At 44.6% G+C, this 17,210-nt stretch overlaps 1 protein-coding gene across 1 annotated transcript in view; it reads left to right on the top strand.

Moving 5' to 3' along the window:
• fam20cb (FAM20C golgi associated secretory pathway kinase b) overlaps nt 1-17,210 on the top strand; it is a 69,663-nt gene that overhangs the window by 8,992 nt on the left and 43,461 nt on the right. The gene's annotated exons all lie outside the window — the stretch shown is intronic.

The raw sequence follows: 17,210 nt of genomic DNA, 5'->3' as shown, positions 1-17,210 counted from the left end.
GGCATGCCCAAATATGGGGTGTTGTGATGTCAGAACAGGCCAGCTCCAGCCCGGGCAGAGGCCTTTTGTGGCGATCCTGGACAACCGCCACCGCGTGTGTGTGTGTGTGTGTGTGTGTGTGTGTGTGTGTGTGTGTGTTTGCGTACGTGCGTGCGTGCGTCTCATATGACCCTGAGGTGTCCAGTGCCCAATGGCAATTCGAACGTTATGTCATATTGAAGCAGATTTTGGAAGAACAGGTACATACATACATAATGTAACAAACATCTGACCCACCATAATCAGGATAGGATAACGCAAAAAAGCTTACAGATTGTTTCCATTGCGATCCATTCATGTTCATGTTTGAGAAGAGACTCCCTCTACAATAGTCGTTTTTTAACTTAATGTTTGATTGATTTACATATTACTCCTCAAAACCTATTTTCTTACCCCCGGTCACATCATTATCACATGTCCATTCTCCTCTAGACACTCATTTCGTCTCCTGTTGTGACAAATGCAAGTCCGTTGGCTGTGCCATCCAAGGTTAACTTCACCTCACGCTGAAAACAGAGTAGAGCCGAATGACACGTTATCTCTGGTATTTCTGGAGCAAGCATGCCTCGATAAGCCATATTTACACAATTCAACAATGTTTTCCATGCCCATTCATTTATTGAATTCAAGTTCAAGTTCAAGTCATTTAGTGAACCACAAGTTAAAGTGGGAGTGATAGCATTGGCATGAATTTGGTGAAAAATGAAATTACGATTGTTTTAGTTATCTTGGTTTTGAGATTAAAACGTGTTAAACATGTTCAGTCTATCCTATTGGTAAATAAATGTTATCACCCAACCCTAGAGTGAACTCCATTGAACCAGAACTCCATTTCCCCAAGTGTTGTTTTTACTCTTTCTTTACGTACAGTCTAGGGTAATGAAACCCCTATACAGTTCTTCTTCGCCCACCCTACTAGTGGAGAGGGAGCTCTGCATCCAAACAATTAGTATCTATCTTACGATTCCTAGGCGTCTGCTCTACCTCCCGAGTCACTGTCACTGTCAGTTCAATAGAGGCACTTCAGGGCCGGATTAACCCCTTGTGGTACTCTGGCTATAACCAGGTTCGGTGATTTGTTGGCACCGATGTACTGCAACTTTGGCAGCCCCTGGACAGTAGTTTTACTGCAACAGTCCGGTCTTTCTCTCTTTTCTTACCAGGCGTTTGCTTCCCGTGGTGACCTGGTTTGCAGCCTGGTTTGCAGCCCCTAAAGCCTGTGCATTAAGCCGGGCCTGTGTACTTATTGTTTGCTCTAATGACTAGTCCTATTGTCTGCTATCTCAAACAACACCTAGATCTCAGTTAATACCCAAAAGAAAAGAAAAAAGGTTTTAGCGTGTCTGACCACTTTAAGATGAGTGCCTGAAACTAGACAAGCCACAGTGTATCATTTGCGACAAAGAAAGCCACCGCAAACGTAATGCAATGCTCCCCCTCTGCTCTACCCTAAGCTACGTTCTTTCGCCCTGTAACACACCTGGGCTTAACAAAAGATGAGTCTGACTGTCTGAGTAATGGTTAAAATAAATCTGCTTCACCAGTAGATACGGCAAAGCACTCAACTAACTGACGCCGCCTTTATCCAGGTTGTCATATTTAGACGATAAGACGCCCCCAAGAGACGTGCATGCTCATTGTGCCTAATCCCCCCAGCCGTTCGATTGGTGGATTTAAATGTCACTCATCCATTGTTAGGCTGAGGGTAATTTAATTGCGGGTTAATGGTTTTCCTGCCGCACGGGTTGTTGTCTGGTCCATCCCCCACGTGTGAGCATGGAGAGCAGGGTTAAGCCTTTTGGATGATGATAGGCGGCGAGGTTACCAGGGGGAGAGGCAAATGCTGTCGTAATTACTCCTGCAGTCACGCCGTGTTAAGTCAGGGTAGACACAACAGGCCTGAAATCATCCTGACAGGTCAAGAGGAGAGAGGAGAGATGTGTTAGAGGTGAGAGGATGGAGGCTAAAAGAGAGAAAGTGAAGAGGAAGGGGCGGGGTGAATTGGGGACTAGGGCTGCAAACTTAATTGCAAAAGAATCAATCAAAGTCTCAGTATTGACTGCTGCAATTTCCTAATTGCATGAGGCTGGGAGTTTCTTTTATCACAGGGTAAGGTTTTCCACATGTGGTATTGTGGTATGTGTGTAGACCCCAGCCTATACATAAAGTTTGGTCGGTAAGAAAGGGCAATGAGGAAGGTGGAAAATCAGAGAGGAGAGGTGAGGTGCAAGGACTAAAGAAAAATATGAGGTGAAGACATGGAGACCATGCAAGAAGATAAGAAACAGTAGGATACAGAAGGATTTGTCAGAATACCGTCAGAGCCCGTAGATTATCTCAGCATTCATATGTCGGACCCAGAGTGAATCTTAAAATGTCATAATTTGTGGACATGAAGCTTTTGCGGCTCAGATGTTCCATTAATCCTCATGGGGGAAGTTCAAGAAGGATTTTGAGCCTTCATGTCTGGATACTCTTATACATTTTACCCAGCCTATACTGGGATGTATGTACAGTATTCTCAGTATGGACTCCAGGCAAAGTTTTGACCAGATTTGCATAGTCATCGTCGCACACTTCATATTAATTAATTCCATAGCTTCAAATGAGTCCAGATGTGCACGCACGCACGCACACACACACACACACACACGCACACATGCATACACACTCCTTAACATCACATTAAACATTATCTCCCCTGTCTCTGTTCCTCCAGTCTGCAGTGTGTTTCCACTTGGTGCATCAAAGAGGCAGGGCTGGGAGATCAAACACTTCTCACCGGCTGTGCTCCTCTCATGCGCTGCTCCTCTCAACTCTGACACAAATGTGTACCAGGCAATCAGGCAGGCGGACGGGGGGCAGGAAGGCAGTACAGGGTGGGCATGTATAGAGTATAACCATTGGCCGTGTAACTCGGCCACCTCCACAGAGAGAAAACGTGTTTCCCTTCAGTTGCTCTCTTCCCCCGCCCCCATCCGCCTTACTTCCTTTGTCTACCTTCTCTTTCTCCATCACAGGCTCATGCTTCCCCTCTCTCTGCTCTGGCCATCTCACTATCACTATTTCTACTCCCCTTTCTCTGATTGTGTCACTCTCTCTCTCTCTCTCTCTCTCTCTCTCTCTCTCTCTCTCTCTCTCTCTCTTTCTCACTCTTTGCTGAATGGCACAGCTGCAGGCCAGGAATCCAATAGCAGGCCATGCTGTATTGATCCTTTGGCTATCCTGCTTCTCCTCTTCTCCACTCCTCGCTTCTCTTTTGTGGAGAGAGAGCGAGAGGGAGAGAGAGAAGTGATGATGACAGTCTCTGGTCAGTGGTCCCGGTCACTGCGGCCAGGTTTCTGCTTTTAGAGTGGTGGGGGCTGTACTGTATGTTACTGACCCTGTCAGTCATCTACACTACATGCTCTACGAAGAGCACAGTTGAACGTTGGGTTTATTGGCACAGTAGCAGGGGCGGGTGGAAAATATATGTTCATAAGTTGTTGGATTATGAATAATGCATTATTCACATTTCACAAAGCTGTGTACACAATGCAGCATAGGGCAAATGGGATCCAGCTTGCAACAAGCTTGTGAATCGGCTAATTCCGAATAGCTAAAAATAAAATTGGAGCTTAAATGTTTCAACTACCTTCTACCTCATTTTGCTGGGGACCCCCTGAACTCATACTGAAATGAATTGATTCCAATTGCTTCCTCGCAAATGAAACAAACCACAGCATGCTTTGGAAAATAGTCGCCTGTAATGTTGAGTACATTGTGAGTCACACTCAATGTGCAAAAACATGCCAGACCACCGGTATGGTCCTTTAAACCTACTCTTAACACAAGCCTTTTTCCAGCTGAGCCCTGTCTTGGTAAAGACCGGGCTTTATGAGACCGGATAACCTTTATGAGGTAACACTTTCAGAAAATACAAGCTCACGCCCAGCCCCTGTGTGGATAGAGAGACCAAAACAGCACTACAGTTTGTCTACCCGTCACAACAAGCGCCGTTCAATTTGGATGAGGTTTAGGTGACTCAGCCTAATCTTTGTGCTCATCATCTCCGCTGCCCTCTATTTCTTAAAGGGACATTTCACAGCTGGAAGAAACTCCAGTCACTCAATGTTAATAGTATTTGTAGTAGATAACAGAGGCACAATTAGAAATGTGTACTCTATGACCAGAAAAATTATGTAGTATGTGTTTGTTTTGTTTTTTAGTTTTTTTTTAAGATATTTTTTTGCGGCTTACGCCTTTTATTGATTTTTTAAGGGACAGATAGTAGGCTGACAGGAAACGGGAGAGAGATGGGGGGATGACATGCGGTAAAGGCCGTGTCGGGCTCGGGAGTCGACCCCGCGGCACACCGCACACACTGGATCACCAGTCCGGTGCCCAGACCGTTACGCTACGGCCTGGGCCGTAGTATGTGTTTTGACTGGATTGCTGGATTACTACAATGACCATAATGCTTTGGTGCACTCACCCCACTGAGACAACATGTAGTCCAGGAAGGAAGTGAGAAGACACTTTGAAATACTAAAATATCTAAAAACACATATTTCCCACATAGAACCCCCAGGAAAGTGTTTCTGGTCTCCAAACCATCATTAAAACAAGATCTGGTTGCAAAAGGGGTGAAGTGGTCCTTTAAGGTTGAGTTCTGAAAGTGGGCTGTCTGGTACTGTGGTAAGAATCTCTGCTTTGAAGTGTGCACCTTATGTAGAGTTCCAATTGTATCTTCAGATGATAGTTTAGCCGCATTTTAATTGATATAGAGGTAAAACCAAGAGGTAATAATATGATTTTGACTCACAGCCATATAGGTTTCCTTTATTTTGGCACTTGCATTGAACGTGTTGTTTTGTGTCGCAGATGTACTATATTTTGAAGTTCAAGGCTTGGTTGGTCTGACTGAAATGCCTTTTTTGCTGTCCCTGTTTGTATGTCTGTCTGTCTCACCTTTTCAGTCAGTCTCTTTTCTTTCACTCTCTCCCTCACCCTTTCCCTCCCTCCCTCTGTCACTTTGTCTGTCTGTTTGTTTTTCTGTTCACATCTGTCTGTCTATCTGGTGTCATTATCCGGCCTTGTATTAGTGTGAACATCATACTGTATCTGTATTGAAATTAGTCTGGAAGCACATTGCGAGAGAAGCCATTAGCTGATGAGTGGAGACCAGAGAGGGTGGTCTGGGAGGATTGGATTGATGAGCGATATAACAGGCTTCCGTTTCCTCCTCCGCGCCTTCCTAATTGTATTGCTTGTCAATCAAAGGGCCGAGGGCTGAGTCACAAGAAACATCAATCCAAATGTGCCCCTGTGTGAGTTGTCTGTTATTGTCTCCTCCCCTGCTTCTCTGTCTGCTGAACAAAATCTATATCCGGCCATGCTGAGTTGGGGGTCCCTTGAGTGCTGGTTGATTGACACATCTGGGCACCGAGAGACGAACAGCAAATGATGTCGCCTCATTTGTGTCGATAATGCGGTGACAGCTGCACAAATAACAGCCCTGAGGAAAACACAGCATTAAACATGAAAAATCTAATGGGGTAAATTTGCAGCGTACAGCAGCCCTGCCGTTCCATCATTTGCCTTTATGCTCCACATCAGTCCTTGGAGGTGATGGGAATGAGAGGGAGGAAACTTTGTGTGAAAAGGGCAGGGCATGCCTTAACAAAAAAAACAATCCTATTATCTTTGCTTATGGCAGCACGGATTGTCCCCGAATGGTAGAGAGATGGAACAAAAGGGGAAATAGATGAAAAGAGGAGTACAATGGCGCGATTGTCTGCGGGCTCGTCTGTTGTCAAAGCCCAGGGAGATGAGGATGTCAAACAAATCTAACATCTCGGTGGACAACCTTGCTCTCTGCGGTGCTCTTTTGCTTTCTTTCTATTACCCATTGTTCCATTTTTGTGTGTATTTTAGAAGTGTTGTTGGATGTGTTGTTGTTTGTGTGTGCATGGTGTGCACTATATTTGTGTTATTTTGTACATGTATGGGGAGTCATCGGGACACAAGCAGTCTGTTTGTGGCGAATGCATGCGTGCGTCTGCATGTGTGTGTGGATGTACAGATGTGTGTATGCCGGCTGCACACTTCTGTGTTGTGCCTGTTTATTGTGTGATATTGTATTCACAAGGTCCTCTGTGCCCGCGCTTTGACTTTGAGTCAAGAAATAAAAGATGTGAACGGCTCCAGGACATTCAGTCATTCAGAGCACAAATGATGAGTGCTCTGAATGAGCAGGCCCGTTTGTAAATGGAGGAAACACGGCCAGTCGGGCACAGTGAAAAATGCCGACAGAGCGGGGGGGCTAGGGGGGGGGAGTACTGTTGCAAAGTACCCCTCAAACCAAAACCAATAAATATGCTTGGAAGTGGAATAACACACAAATGTGCATTTATTCACATGGTGATGTCGCTGAACCTAGTTACACTAGGTGAGCCATTTCTGTGTTGCTTTAATAATTGGGTATTCTATAGTGCATTGCATTCAAGTTATTAATCCCAGTGCTCATAGCACACAGAACTGTATTTGTTCAGATCAATGACATTCAAAGGGAGTGCGGTTCCATGAATAGATTGTTAGTTTGAGCTGGTTTATTAACTGTACATATTTATTACCTGATTATAAATATCTCTTCATACATGCTGATGTTCAAAACAGAATATTCTACATTTTACCATGGAAACAGAGCTTTCACAGAATCCAACAGTGTGTGTGTGTGTGTGTGTGTGTGTGTGTGTGTGTGTGTGTGTGTGTACATTGCACATGTATGTTTATTGTCTTGCACGTGGAAAATATAAATAAAGTGGGTTTTTAAAGAAAGAATACAATAAGCAAACTACACACACAAGTATTGGTTAATGCTATCGAAAACCCCCTATTATATTGCAAGATATCTGGCTTTATATAAATGGGATATGTTGCATACATATGCTAAAGACAGGCATATTGAGTGTTGTTTTCATAAAAGATGTTTTTTCTTGGGAAGACTTGCTTTATTTAGATAGGTCCGTGTTCAGAGACAGGAATTGACTGAGATGCAGCCCAGGTTTCCAGCCGGAATCGATCCATGGACGTTGTGTTTATGTGGTCGGCAGCCTGCAAACCGCTCATTTACAGCTTTGCCCCCAGAATATTGTTTTCAGAATATTCTTAGTACGTGCAACACTGCAATCACAGTGAATGAGGGTCTCTGTTCAGCTGTGTGACTCTGTTCATTTATTAGTGGAGGGAACATGTGAATAATTGATCAGTCGTTAAAGGCACGGGGAGATCATATGATTCAGCCGCAGCACTTTAGACTCAGTGCTGCTGGCCGCCAAATTCTCTCTTAAGATTTGGACTATTTCTCCTCATGTAGTAATTGCCTCCTCAGGGTATTGTTCGATTCAGTGGAGTTTGTAGAGAAACATTAATTAATTTAAAACAATGTTAGAGGAAAAAAAATGTGTGTACTGTATGTGCACATGCACAGCCATGCATGTAAACATTGAATTGTATGCACGCACGCATGCACATATGCACACGCATGCACACACGCACAATTGCAATGGTGGAAAAAGTACTTGCATGTTTTAGGCCTACTTAAGTAAAAGTATCAATACTCTACTGCAATGTAGAAATACTCTGTTTCAAACAGTCTGTGTGTTTCCAACACACAGACTTCATAATTTTTCTGGCCATATAGGGTGCACATTAAAGAATGTGATACTATTAACATTGAGTGACTGCAGTTTCTTCCTGCTGTGAAATGTCCCTTTAAGTACAGTACTTAAGTAAATATACTTATTTGCACAATAGCGCAAAGGCATGCAGTGTGCACTGCACACAGATACAGCATGTCCACACCATCCTTTGACAGTCACACCATAACACATACATAGTATATAGTACATGAAGGACACATGTTTTTCAGTGTGCAGTGAGCCACACTGATGCACATGGTCATGTGCCCCAGGGCACTGTCATTTGACCCCTTTACCGCTGTCTCTGTGGAGACTGTGTGGTGGGCTGCTGCTGACATCGTACTGTGTACACCACTCATTCTCAAATGGGGGTACGTACGTGTACCCCTAGGGGTACAGTGTGTGAGAGGGCACTACAGGGGTATGTGAGAGAAAGTAGAAAATGGGAAAAAACTGTTTTTACAGTTTACAGTAATGATAAAATGTTAACAAATGTTATGTGGATATGCTTATATGTAGCCTACAGTTAACTAAATTAAAAACAACTACAGTTATTGAATAGAAAGCAATATTTATTTTCCCTATTGAAAAAAAAAAGTAAAAACATAAAACCGTTTCCTTCTTTTTTCAACGCATAAGATTATTGGGCCAGTTTAACCACTTTCTGGTATCCTTATTATGGGCTTGTCATGCCCATCTACGAACAAAATATGATGTTTTATGGCATACAGGGAGCTTCAGGAATCAGGACTGTTGGAAAAAAACAACAAAGGAAGACCTATGTGATGCTAAAAGCTATAAAGATATCATGGCACCTACTGTCGTACAAGATGATTGCAGGCATGAAAGTAAAACACGTCTGAGCTAATTCCTTTCAAACTCTGCTTGCAGCATAGTTTTTTTGAAGTATTACATTTCTGATGCATCTTGTGTAGTGTTAAATTCACTTATTGTGTGTACAGTATCAGTGGAAAGTATTGGTTGCAGGATGTATTAACATAGTGCTGAGATACTGGAGCAGAAGGAACGATGCCAAAGAATATATAAAATAATAAAATGTTTTTTTCCCCCCCCATCACAACTTTCAATGAAAGAAATAGTGTTAGCAAGATTATATCAATACAAAAGTACTACTTCTGACAATTTGGGCGGCCCAGATATATACTGTACATTTGTCATTTACTGTATAAAGTGTCAGCATATAGATATGTGGACTGCTTTGTTGATACTGTATGACGCTGTTGACCTGACTGCAGTATGCTGTGTACTGCAACTTTTATTAACTTAATGGTGGGGTGCCTGAAAAAAAGTAAATAAAATAAGGCTCAGAAGGGGCCCGCTGTGATGCTAATCTCTTAATATGGGCCTAAAGCTGTTCTGGTAATGGCCAGTAAGTCAGTACATGCCTATGGTCCACTATCTTATAGAGGCACATGCTATCTCAAAGGCAGGAGCTTATGTAAGTTGTGTGCGTTTGCATGTGTGTGTGTGTGTGTGTGTGTGTGTGTGTGTGTGTGTGTGTGTGTGTGTGTGTGTGTGTGTGTGTGTGTGTGTGTGTGTGTGTGTGTGTGTGCCTGTGTGTGTGCCCGTGTGCGTGTGCGCTCGCAGGGCTCTGTGGAAGAAATATGAGCCTGTAGCATACTATAATAATCTCTTAATGCACTGTGGGCATAAAGGCATCTTTATTCATCAGTGATACAGAGATGCTGATATGTTTAATGTGGACACTAGAAGGGACTAAAGCATTATTTGTTTTTCTCTGTAATTCAAAGCAACGTAGTTGCCAGTGTGAATCAATGTTGTTGTTGTCTAAGTTAGATGTTGATGATCACAATTTCCCTTCAAGTTTACTACAGTATTCTCTTTGGTTTACTGCACAGTAAAATTCTCAGTGTTAATATATTCATTTGTAATCCAGAGAGTGTACAAATGTAACCAACACTGGCGTGTTGTGTGTGCGCGCGCGCACATGCGTGTGCCGCATGCCGCACACAGTGTGGGTGCGTGCCACTCCCATCGCCGAAAACAGGGCATGTCATAATATTATTAGTCACCCAGGAGATGGGAGGCAGCCACTCGTTTGTGTGTGCATCCTTGCAAGGCAAGCCATGTGCACACTTGTAAGCACATGTGTGTACGTGTGCATGCGCGTGTCATACTATTCTGTGGTGATTTGGTAGAAGTCGTGAGTCGTATGCAGAACATCCTGGAGCCTTCCAGGACCATGGATGTCTTGATGATATCATCAGTCAACTCTCCCCTTCAGGTGAATATTATCAGCTCTGCGTTGTGGATGATAACGCAGTGTTGCAGCCAACAGATATGACAAGCCAGCCTGCAATCTGCATATCAAAGCCCCTGCAAAATTCCTCTGAAGATACTGTACACACACACACACACACACACACACACACACACACACACACACACACACACACACACACACACACACACACACACACACACACACACACAATTAATTTGTATGTTGTGGTGTAGTCCTCTGGGCAGAATTGGCTCCATTGCCACATCATTGTTTCTTGAGAGAAAAACAAACAAACCTGATAGCTCCTCCAGAAGGCACAAACACACCCTAACCCCAACCCCAAATAATCCCCACCCCAACCACATGACACGTCAGCTAAATTGAATTGCGGGCACCACCAATTTTGTCCCCAATTTGACATCTCTACTGTATGCCAGGGAGGAATACACGTTCTCATACACCTCATCACCCGACCCGCTTTTGCTCCCGAGAGAGCCGTCTATTGTTGTGAGTGCGAGAGATGATGGCATCTGTCATCTTGTCTCTTTGCGTTGAAGGCGCTGTCACTCATGGCATTACTGCATCAGTGTGAATGTAACGCATCTTGATGCCTCGTCTGAGATGGACATCAGGCATTGATTTGTCTGGTCTGGCCTCACCCTCGCAACATGCTCATTTGTGGCCATTGAATGGGAGTATCACATCAGAGGCCATAACAGAATCTGGCAGCTTAATTATGTTTTCCTTGCTTATTGGTAAATGTATGACCTCAGACGGTTTTATGGTGCTTACAGTCCGCTACCAACTTCAGCGGAACGAGAAAATATAAAAACTGTGCACATTTGTGCACAAGAGATTGTGTCTGTACATAAGAGGGAAGCAGGCAGCACAGACTGTCCCAGGCAGGTCCTGATGCTGATATCAGAGGCATTGTGAGTGCACTCCGCCTGGGACGACACCTTCCTTCCATGTTTAATGAGGAAGAGAAGATCTGATGTGGGCTCTATTACGTACGTAGATGTTCTGTTCTGTGGAAGTATCACCACCTTCCCATGCTGAAACACTGCAACCTGATTATCCCTGAGACTGAAAAACCTCTACACTGCAGTTCATCTCGTGTACATCGCAGAGTGGCCCATTTCCCCTGAGCATATCGCCATTAGAGTAACATCACTTCAGTTCAGTTCGGTTAAATGCAGTTATCTTTACAGAATTAAGGTGGCCTTGAGAAACGAGTGCCCTCGGTCTATGGCACACTGTAATGTGTACTGTCTACTCCTCCCAATAGTTGAGACGGCTCACTTTGTTCTCTGCCATTTGACTATACAGTACATTGGGTGAGTGGGGGGCACTCGAGGTCTTTGACTATACAGTACATTGGGTGAGTGGGGGGCACTCCAGGTCTGTCGCTCTGATCATCCCTTTGTCTGTCTTACTGTCTTCACCTTCAGCGGCCAGTAAAGTTCCTACAGGCTCTTCGCAGCGTCTCCCGGTGGTAGAATCTGATCCGTTTTATAAGCTGTAGTTAGTGTCAGGGAAAACACCTCGAGGGGCTCATTAGGTCCATAATGAAGCAGTAGGTGAAAAAAACGTGTTCAGCCATCGCTCTCCGACATTCCACATTCCTGATTGTCAGGTTTAATTATAGCACTAGAAGGCCTCCGGGTGTCACGTTTTCCTCTCTGTTTTTCACTCTTTTTTTTAATAAGCTTTTATCTCATTTCTTCACCTTGCCTCCCATTACAACCCCCCCCCCCCCCCCTCTCTCTCTCTCTCCGCAGATGGACAGTTGGCCTAATTAGGATTTTTTTCTCTTCTCCCCCTGAAGACCTACACAACAAAGGGCAGAATTTGGGCATGCGATTCTTTTTGTGAGGTGTGTTGTTAGATTGCATATGTTAATAATATGTTAATTAGCAAAATGGCAGAAGGGGAACTTGGGTTTTCACGGTGGAACGGTTTGCTGTTGAAACGGCCGACTCTGTCAGCGAGTCTGACGACTGTCTACGGTACTGTACTGTACTGTATGTCCCACTGCAACACCCACCTCACTTTCATTCACTCTTTCCCTCGCTCTCTCCCTTGACCTTTCATTCCTCTTTGCTCGTTTACTTTTCTCTCCAGAGTGAGGGAAGGACGACACGTAGTCAAAACAAGTGATGTAACAGCCCTCAGAATTTATTTTCTAAGCCTCCCACAACACCCATGTCTCGACATGAATTGTTATCCTCAGACACCTCGCATGAAACACAATGGATTGGCCAGGACGTGCTTCACAGTGAAGAGCCCACGTTTACCACGGTCCTCATGACAGCGCAGCGCGCCGCTCACTCTCAAAGTGATGAGAACCTATCATTTGTTCTACTTTAATTGCATCTCTTAAATGGCATAATAGCCTCTTTTGTATTGGTCCTCTTATGTGCGTGTGTGTGTGTGTGTGTGTGTGTGTGTGTGTGTGTGTGTGTGTGTGTGTGTGTGTGTGTGTGTGTGTGTGTGTGTGTGTGTGTGTGTGTGTGTGTGTGTGTGTGTGTGTGTGTGTGTGTGTGTGTGTGTGTGTGTGTGTGTGTGTGTAATATCTGTATTGTAGGATACTTGCATCATGTGCATTCTTCCTTTTGCCTGTACAGCCCTATAAGGTCCTGTGCTCTTCTATCAAATGGATTATTTATGTTGGCGTGAGTCTGGGGTAAAGAGAGAGGATAAAGAACAGAGCATATGGCAGGCCTCACTGAAGGATTATGATTTGTTGTTCGTGGAAGGGAAGGGAAAAAATAAAAGTGACTTCAGTATTGTCAGGCCTAAGCGAGAAAGAGCTAGAGCCGCTTGGCAAAACGACCCCGGATTAGTTCCATGAGGAATGAGTGCTTACCTAACTGCTGTGATGTTGTGTGTGCCGTTAGCCACTTAAACCCTATATACTTCAGTCGACAGGGGCCTACAGTATACTTGGTGGTCCCCTACTGTTTTCCCTCTACACCAGATCTCTCAGCTGAAAATAGCTGATTTACAAGCTGCGGTGCCTTGTGAGCTGGTAGATTAGCTATTTACGCTGACTGTTTGCCTATTATGACATGCTCAGAATAGAGATGCTTGGGTTTATGTGGTTAATTCTGGTTTCACCACAGGGTGTGGACTGGGGAGGTGGCAGGGGCTGTGATGGTAATGGTGGTAGCTGGGCTAATAGTGGTGGTGGGTGGGGTGGGGTGGGTTGGGGTGGAGACGGGAGGGGAAAACATTTATAGTGTGTTTGTCCAGAGCTTATTCAAATACGAGCTTTGGAATCTACGTGCTCTTGTCCAAGCACGAGAGTTCGCTTCCGAGGCTGGGCCGGGGGCGGGTACGACTCATCATTCAAACTAATGGCCCTTGTGAAATCATAAGCGCAGGGACTGAAATAGAACAGTATATTTACTTTTAATTCCACAAGACCTCCCCTAATTCACTTTAACATGGACAACTCGGCCAAGGTGGCTGCCTAGACATGCAGCTATCTCCGATTGAAAATAGCGGGCTGTCGCTTAAATATGTAATATAGTTGTAATTATGTAAATAATTGGAAGGGGGGGAGGCTGTAGGGAGCAGGCTTTGATGTTTGCAGCAAGAAAGAAAACATTAAATACGTTAAAATCATTGACCGCAAAGACAGGCCTCAATGCATTGCAGAAAATTACAGTAAAATATGGGCTGCATATGATTTGTACAACTGAGTAAAAGTCACAATATTTTATTTTGAACCACGGATATAGCTTTTATTGTTTGATAAATATTGGAGGCATAGTGTGATATATTGCCACGGTGCCCAGAATTTCACATAGTCTACTCTACATTACTGCAGATATTTACTTGCCTTAAGCCCTATATACTTAGTCGCATGACAAATATAGAAATTTGCCGATCTACAATCAATCTATGAGCTTGTTTTTGGAAGAAAGAAAAACATTGGGGGGAAAATAAAGGTGTCAAATGTATGTGCCCCTAATAGGGATCCTTCTACAGTAGGTTGAAGGTGGATATGCAACAACAACACACACAATTACAGTTGATCTCTGTCCAGTATTAAATGCCAGTCAGTATTATTGATTCATTGATTCATTCCTTAACTTCATTGAACATTTTGTGCAAGCAACTAATCAATGCAATTTTGCAATATCTGCTTCTTATCTATGTGTGATCTGATTGGCACCTCACGTTCAGCCAAATATGTTTTCCAGTGCTATAATCAGAATGTCAGCACAGCAGAATGTTTCTATATCTGACATCTGGCCATCTAATCAGCACTCCCGTTTTGTTCTGAGAGAGAGCGAGAGAGAGCGAGAGAGAGAGAGAGAGAGAGAGAGAGAGCGTTATTTTGCCTCACATACACTGTCTATCTTTCCCTCTCGACTATGTTGTCTTGGTTGCCTCCTGGCAGTCTTCCCCCCTTACGTTGTTTCCTCTCTCTCTCTCTCTCTCTCTCTCTCTCTCTCTCTCTCTCTCTCTCTCTCTCTCTCTCTCTCTCCCCTTCCCTCTGACAGCAATCTTTTATTCTTTTCTCTACGGGAAAACGAGATGGGTCCATCCAGTGCGTGTGTTTTTTTCTTCTTCATCCGCTGCAGAGACTGTTTGTGAAGAGACATTTACTCACATCCCTGGAAAATGTAGACGTCTGTACAGGAGGCTGCCATTTATTACACAGTTGTCCTCTCTCTAAAAAAACTGTACCCCCCCTTAGCCAACCAATCCCCCGAACCTCTCATAAAAATGCTCCGAGACAGCCCTTATAAATGTTTTAACAAGGTCAGCTTTGGGTTGTAGTAGGTTCCTCTGTGTGTATCCACTAAGTTTCCTGTTGTATTGTCATAGTTTATAATGGCGCAATAAAAAGGGGCCCCCGTTCTTGAGGTCAGCTGGAGAAGCGCGAGACGTTGCCCTATTCGCCCCGTCAGCCCGTTTATTCCAGCTCACGTAACAGAAGGAGTGACTCATTCTGTAAGTGGATGCTGGTTATATTTTTACTGCTTGTGTACTACTGGATGTCCTGGATACCTCCTCCAGCTCCTCCTAGGCATCTCGCGTCGGTCGGTGACCTTTGAACCCGATTCATATTTCGTCACCGGACAGTGCCGCGTGGCGAGAATCGCAGACTTAAAGGGTCACAGCGCGTCGCATCATGCAATTCTTGCCCGTCCTCAGCGCGTGCATAAATCAGGGCTTACATGCCCTCATCTCTCGTTTACTTTCTCTGCCCATGTAGATCTGTCTGCTCTTAAATCAGATTGAAAGGTGTTCGAGGCAGTGTCCTGAACGAGTTGATCCGGTGCTGTGCAGAATCCTTGGTCTGTAAATCAAGCCTTCTGATATTTCTTTTCATTTGCTCTAATTGAAAGTGAAACCTCCTATTCCTTGCAATTCAAGCAAAAAGGAACACAGCGGGCTTTGCAAGTTGCAGCTATCTACCTTCCTTATCTTCTGGGGATTGACTTTGAATTTTTTTTACTTACACAGCAGTTAATTTCAATTCACCATCGTCTATCTCCCCCTTTTATTCTCATCTTCCAACATCCCTCTAAATGGCTACAGGGCCTCTGATGTTCTTTGTTGGGCTGGGTGCTGCGCAAAGAAAACAGCAGAATAATGTGAAAAATAGCACAATTACAGATTATCTAAACGAAACACATTGACCCCCTTTCCACCGGTTGGATCCCAATGGGAACCGGTTCAGTTCTTTTTGGTTCCTAGTCCATGAGCCAGGGCTCCACAATTGGTGGGAAAAACTAGACCTATATTAAATTGTTTATAGGACCAATACAAGTAAATTAATACATGATAACCCTTCCACAGTAGTAGCTTTTTCATATTTTCGATTATTTTGTATATTTTCCTACATAATGCCTCATTTGCATATTTGAAATGTAACATTTGTAATACAATAAATCATTGTCTTCGTGTACTGTAAGTACTCAACTGGGGAAGTTTCATGGTGATAACTGTCCTGCCTGGATTACAAGAGAAATAGAGACAGAAGGAAGAGCGAGAATCGAGGAGGAAGGAGGAGGTTGGGGTGGAGGGGACGATGAACTTGAAAGCAATGAATGGCAGAAATAGACGTAAGCACAGTACTGCACGAGTCATCACAACCCATGTTTGGTCTGTTGTGATGCAGAACAAACAAGCCGGTTGAGATATCGCAGATATGTTGTGGTGATTGCAAGAAGGATTGGCAGTGGTCAGTGGAGGCAGGTGTAGTGGATACAGGTGATTGTGAAATGGGGAGTGGCTAATGAGAGGCAAGTGTGGTAGATACTGTAGGGAAGCGATTGAGAACGGGGAGTGGCCTCCACTCTTGAACCTACGTTGAACACAACTACATAAATGGCTACCATAAGGGTTGCCGGTCAGCTCGCCCCGCCTCCCCGCTCATCGTCCTCCACTCCCCAACCCCCCCCCCCCCCCCCCCCCCCCCCGCACACACACACACACACACACACACACACACACACACACACACACACACACACACACACACACACACACACACACACACACACACACACACACACACACACACACATCACTTCCCCCCCACAAGGCTGGTCCCATGCTCACCACATGGCTCCAGGGAGTCCCCCACATACTACACGTATGTGTGTATTTATAGTAGCAGAGCTCTGCCCTGTGTCTTCTTATCAACAGTGTCTGTGTTCCCCACCCACCCACACCCTGGGATGGTGCAGGCCACCATAGCGCCTTGGCTGCAGTCACTCACAGCTCACCAGAGCTCAACGGTGGCCTGTTGGACTCTTCCTCTCATTTACCCTCTCTCTCTCTCTCTCTGTCTGTGACCAGTGGATATGCTGAAAACTCTTCACTCACATCTCACTGATTCATAGTTTTTGTCCTTTTCACTGTCCCTTCCGGCCCTATTTCGGCACATGGGTCCCTCCACTAACCCATTTTGGGCTTAGTGCGCACTGCTTCTCTCTCTCTCTCTCTCTCTCTCTCTCTCTCTCTCTATTGTGGTGTTTGGTGAAGCTCACACCCCGCTGCCCGGCGGTCTCCCATCTGTCCCCTGCTGCCTGCCCGCACTGATATCCTCCAGAAACAGAGACGTGATGAAAATACCCTCGAAAATATTTCTGCCTAACAGCAGCGATGCAGTTTGTCATACAAGCTTGATGCCAAAATCAGTGTCTCATCACAACACAAGGCTCAAGCCTTCTGCTTTTGCAATCATGTGTGATGAC

This window comes from Protomyctophum parallelum, assembly GCF_964188405.1.
Source record: "Protomyctophum parallelum genome assembly, chromosome: 17".
Classification (NCBI taxonomy): domain Eukaryota; kingdom Metazoa; phylum Chordata; class Actinopteri; order Myctophiformes; family Myctophidae; genus Protomyctophum; species Protomyctophum parallelum.
This window is presented reverse-complemented; position numbering and strand designations above follow the sequence as displayed.